The sequence below is a fragment of the Nannobrachium achirus genome, assembly GCF_963921795.1.
Source record: "Nannobrachium achirus genome assembly, chromosome: 11".
Classification (NCBI taxonomy): Eukaryota; Metazoa; Chordata; class Actinopteri; order Myctophiformes; family Myctophidae; genus Nannobrachium; species Nannobrachium achirus.
In genome coordinates, this window is record NC_137820.1 from 13,340,775 (window position 1) to 13,351,134 (window position 10,360).

A 10,360-nucleotide genomic window follows, 5' to 3' on the forward strand; every position below is an offset into this window, starting at 1 on the left:
ACTAAGCTGTCGTTAAGGGTAACAAATGACTGAAGTCTTTAAGTACATATCTCCGTTACCTTAAAACAGAATAAACGTGATGCCCATAGAGTTAGTTAAGACAATATGCTGAAATAGAGGTGAAAATCCAGTGTTACAAATCTGTCCATGGCATGAAGATATGATCCTCCTGTCAACTCAAATTGTATAATAGGTTCCGGGTGGAACCGAGTAGACTTCACAATAAAAGTATATTCGCATTATTTGCTATTCGAGTATTCCACGAGAACCTTTATTTTGACAAACACCAGTGACTCTGACCCGAAAGTAATTTGCAACGCTTTGTTTGTGAACAATGAACATGTTCAATATCACAACAAACAGAGAAGTTACAGAACTTGTCTGGACATGCCACCGATCTGGCGCTTAAAGTACTTCCCAAACGAGACGCTCTGGGCACCATAGCAACAGTGCTGGACCCAGAGCTGGCTGCATCGTACAGATGGACTGTAACCTTGAACACTTCAAGCTGTTGCACCGCATCCAGAAGCTACCGTTATGGATTATAGAATATGCATGGGCTCACAAGATGATAGATGTACTGGAAGCAGTGGCAGCTGGTGAGTTTAACAAAACATTTGTGGAGATTGGGAAATAATAGTTATTAATTATTGATTAAAATGTATGTATGCATTTATTTCAACAAATACATCAGAAGTGCATGCTTTCTTTAACTTGCATACTTGAGGCATTTATTCACCATATTCATGTCAAAATAAAATTTGTCGAATGGTAGAAATCCAGTTGTCAACTAACTTACTTGACTGACAAACAGTTTGCATATTTCTGAGACCAAGACACAGGTCATTAAACTATAGAAAGTAGGGGGTGGCTTAGTGGACCAGGCGCATACCATATAGGCATTGCCATTTCGGCATCAATGCCTGTCGGCGTCGCCGGTTCGATTCCCGATCCGAGCGACCTTTGCCGCATGTCACTCCCTGTCTCCCCCATTTCCTGTCAGTCTACTGTCCTATCCAATAAAGGCAAAAAGCCCAAAAAACAAATCTTTAAAAAAAAATATATATATATATATATATATATAGTAATTAATGAAAGATTGAATACAGTTTCTTAAAAGCAAACTCAAAGAAGGGTCTAATATAGACCTACATATATGGAGGCTTTTTATTTATTTATACTCATACAGAATACAGATTATGATGTTTTGCATATTATTGTATAATATTGTTTGTTTTTAAATCTTGATGAATTGAATACTCAGGAGCAATGGTCTGGACTGTAGGATCTTCCTCAATGAAAACAAGCTCTGAGCAAGCTCAGAAGCCTAAGCTATTGACTAAAATGGCTAAAATAGATCACACGTTTCGAATATTGTATATGTGAGTGAATGATGTTTTGTCATTTCACCTATCTCTTCAGATGAGGAGCTTTCCCTTTGGCCAGAGGTGGACCTAGAGTGCCTGACACTTGAAGAGTCATGGAGACTGCGTGTCGCATCTGCTCAGGCCTATTCCATCGTGAGGAGAAGGGACATTGGCCAATTTGAGAAGGTGGTGGCACTTCTGGAGGCCACACACAGACTTGTACCCGGGCTGGTGTCCCCCATCAAACACATGAAGATCATGTTTGGCCTTAAGACCATGGTAAGGACAGTGTTCTGACCATGAAGAAGGCTGGAAGGCTGGCATGTTATTGAATTACGAAAAATACTGTACAGGGTTCCCACGGTCATGAAATCCCTGGAAATATTTTGAAATTAGAAAAATATTTTTCCAGTACTGGAAAAGTTTTGGAATTGATCAAGGGTCCTGGAAGGTCCTGGAAAAAATAGCTATGCATTGTCTTTGGTTATTGATTTTGTTAATACCTCTGAAATGACAAATTAAACATTGGCCAAATTGTCAAATATTAGAGGCAGAAATTGTGAAAATAGCCGATCTACATGCTCACAACGCCTCGCAACGCGAGGCGTTGTGACTTGTGAGCATGTAGATCTGCTATTTTCACAATAGAAACGTGTTTTACAAAATTCCTCAACTCTTAGTGCTCGTCAGGGTGCCGGGTCCCCAGTTAAAATATGATTATTTCGGGGGTCACAGCCTGAAAAGGTTGAGAACCACTGCCTGGCATACACTACCTATCTTTGGGCATTGCGCATAGGAGTAAGCGACTTGTTATTGTGCTGAATTATTGTTATATAGTCCTGGAAATTGGGTTAAATATTCTCGAAAAGTTTTGGAAAAGTTTTGGAAATTCATTGGTAAAAATGTGTGGGAACCCTGACTGTATATCGTCGTTGTTTTTATCATTTTAAAAATGATTTAAAAGAGTGAAAATAGATGATCTACAAGCACACAACACCTTGCACCGCAAGGCGTTGTGTGCTTGTATATCTGTTATTTTCACTAGTTTTGTGCGACAGTCACAGTGTTGTATGATGGAGCGGGGCTTTAATTTACGGAGAAAAAAAAACATACAAATTTAAAACTTGGAGATTTTAGGTTTCTGACGGACAGTGACGATATGGAGCTGAAATGTGCGACTCCTTGACCCTCTATACTTATACTAAATTTAGAATTTTTACATCTCTCTCTCTCACTACAGATAGTTATGTGGATGCTCAAGAACGATAAAGGCATTGTTGATACCGTGGTTAAAATCCTCCAGTACTTTCCCAGTAAACTGCCTCAATACCACGATCAGTGTGTGAGTATTCTCAGCGATCTTAATCTATTTATTATGCACATTAATGTTCTGAAATGGCTTCATTACAATATGTAGTATTATTGTTATATGATTATTATTATTTATAAACCCTTGTATTTCTTTTTCAGAGCTGCCATGACATGTACTTGATGAGAAAGAACCATCAGGACTTCAAGACTTTGGCCCAAACCCTTGCAATGGACAAGAACAAGCTACAAAATTATGTCACGGTTAGTTTGTCCTTTGTACTCACTTATTCAGTTGAAAATCTCTAGATAATGGAGATACTAAAATACATTTATTTTGTTGGCCTCTATTACAAGAGCCTGGAGCTCTGGTATTTAAAGGTGTAAGAGACATATTTTTGTTAAAATCAGTGTTAAATAGCTCCATATTCCAATAGCAATCATTGCTGGATAGACAGAGTGTTTGTTCCGTAACAGGGGGTTCCCTCCACCCATCTCTCCAGCTCTTTAGTAAACAGAAAATACATTTTCAATTAGGGATACCAATTTTATTCAATGAGGAGAGAGAGCTCATATAGGATAACCGGAACATTATGACATTAAAGCTGATAAACATCTTTATGGGGTTCTCTTTCCTGAGTGACTAAAACTGGTATCTGAGCATGTATTTTCTGTTTACTAAAGATCTGGCCAGTTGGGGAGATCGCTTTTACTGAACAAACACGCTATAGCAATCATTATTACTATCAGAATATTCTGTACAATAGAGCTTTGACTTTTAACAAAATAAAGGTTTTTCTAGTGCAGGGGTTCCCAAACTTTTTTGTCTCAGGGCACCCCATAAATATTTTTTTAATCCGAGGCACCCGTACATTATAATTTTCACTCCCAGCACCTTAAATTTATAGAATATCATCGTTGTCAGGTGGAAACCTTGTATGTCCAAAACCTTTCTTTTTGTATTTATCATCTATAAAATGTACTAAACTAGTGAAAACAGCAGATCTACAAGCACACAACGCCTCGCGACGCATCGCGAGGTGTTGTGTGCTTGTAGATCGTCTGTTTTCACTAGTTTTTTGCGACAGAGGTTTCTGCCCGACAGTGGCGATATTTTAGTGATTATGTTGCGAGGAAAACATTGAGATAATAGCCATTTTGGTTAGAACTGACTGAAAATAACTTTGTACTTCAAGTTTAAAATGAGACTAAATATTTCTTCAAGTGTCCAAATAAATACAAAATATTATCAAATGATTTCGCGGCACCCCTAGACTGCCCCGTCACCCACTTTGAAAACCCCTGTTCTAGTGAGTGCCAAAGAGGTTAGGCAGCAGCTGCTTCTCTGACCAGCAGAGTGCACTGTAGACCCAGACATTAACCCCACCCTCATTGTATTCCACAGTAACTAAAGGTCTGTTGATGAAAACAGTTGTTGCCTCCAAAGAGGTGTAAGAGTAATAAGTGCTATGTATTGTTATAAAACCTTTAATAAACCTCACTGGGCATCTGCTGTAGACATTTAATCGAGCACTGAGCTGTGATTTGATGGAAGGTCTCTTCCTTGAGCAATCACAATTCACAATTTAGGCAATTTACAAGTGTTTATTGAACTCTAGTCCACTAGTAGAATTGGGCTCTTAGCGAGGGGGCAGATTCAACCAGCCAAATTGTTGATATTAGCAACAGTTTATTTTATAATAAAATGTACTGTTAGAAGGATATCATATAGCTTTTATTAAACGGAAATTACACCATAATCAACTCATGGCAAATGATATTTCCCAGTAAGTAAGTAAATAGCCCTGGCATTGTGGTGTCACAGCTGTGGTTACATTTGTAGTAAACTATTTGATGATGGTTCAACTGTGAACCAGTGATACTGAAAGACAGAGCAATACTGTGGACTCTTTTACAGCACTCTGGATGATTATATATAAACTAAAAGTCTAGAGTTCAGGCCGCTGCGCGGCCTTCACCGCCATGTTGCGGCAGTGTGGTGTGTGTAATTTTTTGAGAAAAAAAAGTTTTTTGAGAAAAAAAAGTTTTTTGAAAAAAAAAAGTTTTTTTGAGAAAAAAAAGTTTTTTGAGAAAAAAAAAAGTTTTTTGAAAAAAAAAAGTTTTTTGAAAAAAATAAGTTTTTTGAAAAAAAAAAAGTTAAAGTTTTTTGAAAAAAAAAATGAAAAAAAAAAGTTTTGGGGAAAAAAAAACGCTTGCGCACACACGCACGCACGCACGCACGCACGCACACACACACACACACACACACACACACACACACCCCCCTCTGTTGTAATTCGATACTCTACTCTGCTCAGCTCCTCTCCCCCCTCCCTCCCCCTCCCTCCCTCTGTAACTTGATACCCTGATGATCATTTTGACGTTTCAGCACTGGCCAGAATGTTCAGAATACTATGACAGGACTGGCTGCTCTGCGTGAGGCGAGATGTTGTTAAATTGAAATAAATGCGGTTCAAAGAGTGGCATGTTTAAAATGTGGACAGTTGTAAATTTTCACGTTTGTTCGACGTGGTGGCTATGTTTGTGAGAGGTGTTTGTGAGAATATGTAGCTAAACATTCTGGTTTAGGTTTGCCACCAATTGCTCCAGTATAGATGCTTGATATGGATGTACTGATGTTTTACTATGCTCTTGAAATACTGCAATGGAAGAAAATGCATTTGAATGTAAAATGCACCATGAATTCATTTCATTTTCCACAAAATCTTGCTATTCATTACTGTGTGAGAGCATAGTACTGTAACGCCAATAACCACATTGTCTCGGTTGATTTAATGATTAAAGAACACACAAGAAAATAACATGATAAATGCCCACTGTTTTCAGGAGCAGATGGAGGAGCAGTATGGTGAAAGCTATGCACACAAACTGGAGGATCGGCTGCTACACTATCTTCAGGAACTGGAAACTGTACTACCAAGGCAGACCTACATCGATGAGGTGTGTGTGTGTGTGTGTGTGTGTGTGTGTGTGTGTGTGTGTGTGTGTGTGTGTGTGTGTGTGTGTGTGTGTGTGTGTGTGTGTGTGTGTGTGTGTGTGTGTGTGTGTGTGTGTGTGTGTGTGTGTGTGTGTGTGTGTGTGTGTGTGTGTGTGTGTGTGTGTGTGTGTGTGTGTGTGTGTGCGTGCTCACAATGATCAAATATCAGAGATTTTAATTTGTTGTGAAATTGTCCTTCATCATACACTGATCATGAATTGGCTCTGTACTTGGAACTATTTTATTTATTTTTTGTTGCGAGCACCTCGTCAGCGAGACCTGACTAACCCAAACTGACTAATGGCTAATTCCCACCGGACGCGATAAAGATAACGATATGTCGACGTTCACTTCAATTATGACAGCTTTATCGTTATGGTGTGGACGCTGCCATCCACTTCAATTGAATGATTTTGCTCAGTCAACCTTTCTTAAAATAGTCCATGGTACATTGCTGGCAGATAGCAGAAGTAAAGCAAAATAAATCACAAGCACCTTGACATTTTTACCACGTTCTTAATCTTGAATCGTGCAACAAGTGCTATAAAGAACTTCAGCAGGGCAATGACATTGTTCATTTGTGACCTTGCCAAACTTTATTTTGGCAAGATGAATAGAAGCATTAACTGGGAAAGAGTATGTGTAAAAACAACATGTAGTAAAGTACATAATGTCTTCCAGCTGTTGAAAGAAGAGCGTCCCAGGACAGAAGAGGAGCGTCTGTTGTTGGGAATGATCACCTTGATGATCACCCCCGTATCGACATCATTAAAGAGGCTGTTGCACTGTGGTAAGAGTCAATATTGATTTATTTTTTATTTATTTACATACTTGTTAAGCAAAGTACTTCATAGATTAAAATGTACTGTTTAAAAGCTACAACAAACATAAAACAATGAAAGGGTAAGGAACAAGGGAAAATACATGACAAGGAGATAAAAGAAAGAAGCTAAACAATACAACAAAATAAGTTGACAAGAGTAAGCTTTACAATAAAAACATGTTTTAAGAAGGGATTTAAAAGATGACACACTGACTTAACTAGGCTGGTCAGTCCAGAGCCTCTAGGCACTGACAGCAAAGGCGTTGTCATCCCTGGCTTTTGCCTGTATTCCGGGACAGCCAAGATGACCCTGCCTGAGGATTTCAGGCTACTTGAAGCCATGTGGGTTAAGGGTTTATACGCTCTATAATGTAGCTAGGAGCTTGGCCATGAAGTGCTTTAAAAGATATCTTTATGTGATGATCCTGTCTCTGTTCTGGTTAAAAGCTTGGCTACTGAGAACCTACCGTTTAACAAAGGGCTTTGCAATTACCCAGAAAAGTATGACTCAGGCTCAGTAATTATGCAGGTTGGGCCCTGAGTTCAGAAACATAAGACGGGACTAAACTAGTAATGTGCTGTTTAAAAATTACTCTGAGATGTTTTGATTCTGGTTTAGGCTATTGTGATGTCAAGCACATACAGTATCTGTTTATTGTATTCAATGAATGATGTGTTTTTTTAGTCTGATGACTTTATATTCTACTCTGCCTCTCTATTCTTTTAGTTCTTACATCCAGCTCTCCAGGAAGGGTGTCTCAGAAAGCAGATCAGGTAGCAGATAAGTGTGTTTCCTCTTCAAAAGATGCTCAGCATGCCGGGCCCTCTGAGGTGATATTGGTGCCCGTCGAAAGGAGAGCTCTCGTAGAGGTTAAGCCACAGGAGATGAAGACAATGGCGGATGTTGCTCCGCATTTGTCAGAAGACAGCCCACTTCTGTTGGAGGATGAGGAAGATGAAGATTCTGTTGAGGGTAGGAGTCAACAAAGGACAACAGACAAGGACGGGGAGAATGTGGTTGAAGAACAGGCAATGGAGAAGGCCACGAGTGAATCTTTTTCTGCTGCTTCGGACATGGATGAGAGAGCTAGTGATGGGAAAGAAAGAAGTTCAGCTGGGGCTCAAGAGGAGGACGGAGAGAGGGAGATGCTCGTGGAGGGGGATGACGATAAAGAAAATGAGAATAGTGAGAGAAGTGATGATTCTGCCCGGGAGAATGTCCCCTCCCCTCGCTTCTGGTGTAAACGCCATCGATGGGTGAAAAGCATTCTACATGAGTGCTCTGATGAACAGCCGGAACAGCTACAGGTTCAGCATGATTTCTCTACATCTCCTACTACACTCTTCAAGTTGTCCTCTTCCACCTCCTCATCACAGGACCTCACACCGTCTCATCCCTCCTCCTGCCCTGTTGTCCAGAGTCATCCAGATTCTTCTACCTCCTCGTCACATGATCTCACACCCTCTCTCCCCTTCTCCTGCCCTCTTGCCCAGAGTCATCCAGCTTCACTGACTTCCACCCCTAACGAGACGGTTCAGGCTCAGGATTCCAATGAAATGCCCCCCACTGACAAATCCGTCTCTGGGTTAGTTGGACTACCACCAACAGTCCTACAGACAAAAGACAGCGGGATGGTCACTCTGTTATCACCAGTGCATCCACTGAAATACTCCACTGCCAGCAATATAGACAATCCTGCCTTCCAACCTCAAATCAACCTTCAACTATCCCCACCTCATGTCACCACGTCCAGGCAACAGCATGTACTCTCATGTCTCCCTGAGCCAGTAGCATCTCTGAATATCTACACCTTAAGCAACAAGGATGCATTAACGTTTCAGAATGTTTCTTCTACCTCTACCGGCTGGCCGGCACCAACACGACGACCTCTCTCAAGGCTTTCAAGAAGGTTCCAACGAAATCATGTCACTACATCCAGACATCAGCATGCAACAATGTCTCAGAATGCTTCTACCTCAACTTTCTGTTTGTCACCACCACGACGACCTCTCTCCAGGCTCTCAAGAAGTTTCCAACGTAATGGCAGAGTTGTCTGTCGCTCACAGTCTTCAACCCCATTGAACCACATCCCTGAGCAGTCTGGAACCCACAGACAGATCACTTCTCTATTTCTCACAGAGTCAAATATCCCTGTGCATTCCACACTGGCTTCTGCTCCCAACCTTCATTTGAGGACTCTCTCAGATGAGGTGCCTTCATCATCCACGCCCTCATCTGAGCAAGCTATCCATTCGCAACCAGTTGCTGTTCCTCAAACTTGTAATTCTGCCCTCTCCTCGCCCTGTGTGCCGTGGGACCTCAATACCAGGCTTAACACTCATCAAGCACAGACTCTACCCTGCCCTTCTACCATCTCACATAGCATCTCCCAAATTGCTATCCATGTTGACAGAACCCAGGTGCGCATGTCACCGCAGTGCCAGTCTGTGTTTCTGCAGTCGAAGCTGCTTCAGCCACTTGTGAGACTCACTAGACTGAGCCAGCAGGAATGCAGAGGAGTGACAGAAGGGAGATCCCTGACCCTGGAAGAGGACGGCAACAATGAGGATGAGGAATCAGAGGTGGGAGATGGAATACAGGATCTGACCGACGCTTCTTTTAATCTAAATTCTCTGTACTCCAGTGATGAATCTTTTGACAGTGACAATGAGGACTCACCTGATTCAGACCCAGACTACATGCCACCTAAAGAAAAGAAACAAAGAGTGCAGGACTATGAGAGTTACTTATACTGAATAGTTATTCTTGAATCAAAAAGAAAGAACAAGAATACATTGATTGATTGATGTTTTTATTGTCAAAAACGCATATACTTGAAAATAACAGTATTTTATACAGTATTTTTATATCAGTCTTATATTGTGTGTGTGTGTGTGTGTGTGTGTGTGTGTGTGTGTGCGTGTGCGTGTGCGTGTGCGTGTGTGTGGGTGTGTGTGGGTGGGTGGGGTGCAGCAGAGACACAGAAGAATAATACAATACAAAATACAATACAATTTCTTGTGACAATTAAAGCAAAGTCTTTCTTCATTGTTCTTATTTACATTTTGTTTTCATTATTTATTATCTCCAGCAAGCCAAAGGTAAGGGGGAGCTTAAAGTATGTTCATGCCCCACATACTGTGTATAATGTTTACAATGTGGCTCTGAGTTTAGCTGTTTGTCTGTCTTGAGGCAATCACAAAAACAGCAGGACAGATCAGCTCCACATTTCTTGTGCACACACAACCTACAGTTGTTGTTGTTTTTTTCACACTGTGACATTCATAATTGTGCAAATTGTGTTGAATTTTGCATTGTGTATTCCCCCTGCCCAGAGACAGAGGTAAATTAGCTGGAACTAACTCTTCTGCAATTAAAAAATGTGCAATATCCTTGTAAAAATGTTTTGTACACCTTTATTGGAAACTTTTGACTTTAAAATTATGTTTCTACTTGTTTATTTGTTGCAAAAGAGAGATGCATTTCATATTTGCGAGGGTTTAGGACATGTTTACATTGTGAGGTGCCAATGATTACATTTGAATTAAAAAGAAATGCTGCAAAATATCTCAAATAGATTATCTACGTATCTATGAACGTATAGACAATACATATACTACAGAAGCTACAGATTGTTGGCATGTTCCTTCTGAATTAATAATGCAAAATCTGTACTGTTTTCACCACTGGCCTCTTGTTGTTTCCGTGTCGGGTATCGTAGAACATAGGGACTAGACTTACAGTTTGGGATATTGGTTAATACATTTTTCATCAGGTCTCAGTAAGTGGACAGGGGGCCACAGTAACTGAATGGAATCAGCTCATTTGCTGTAGTTACCATGGTCACTGTGTCCATCTAATTA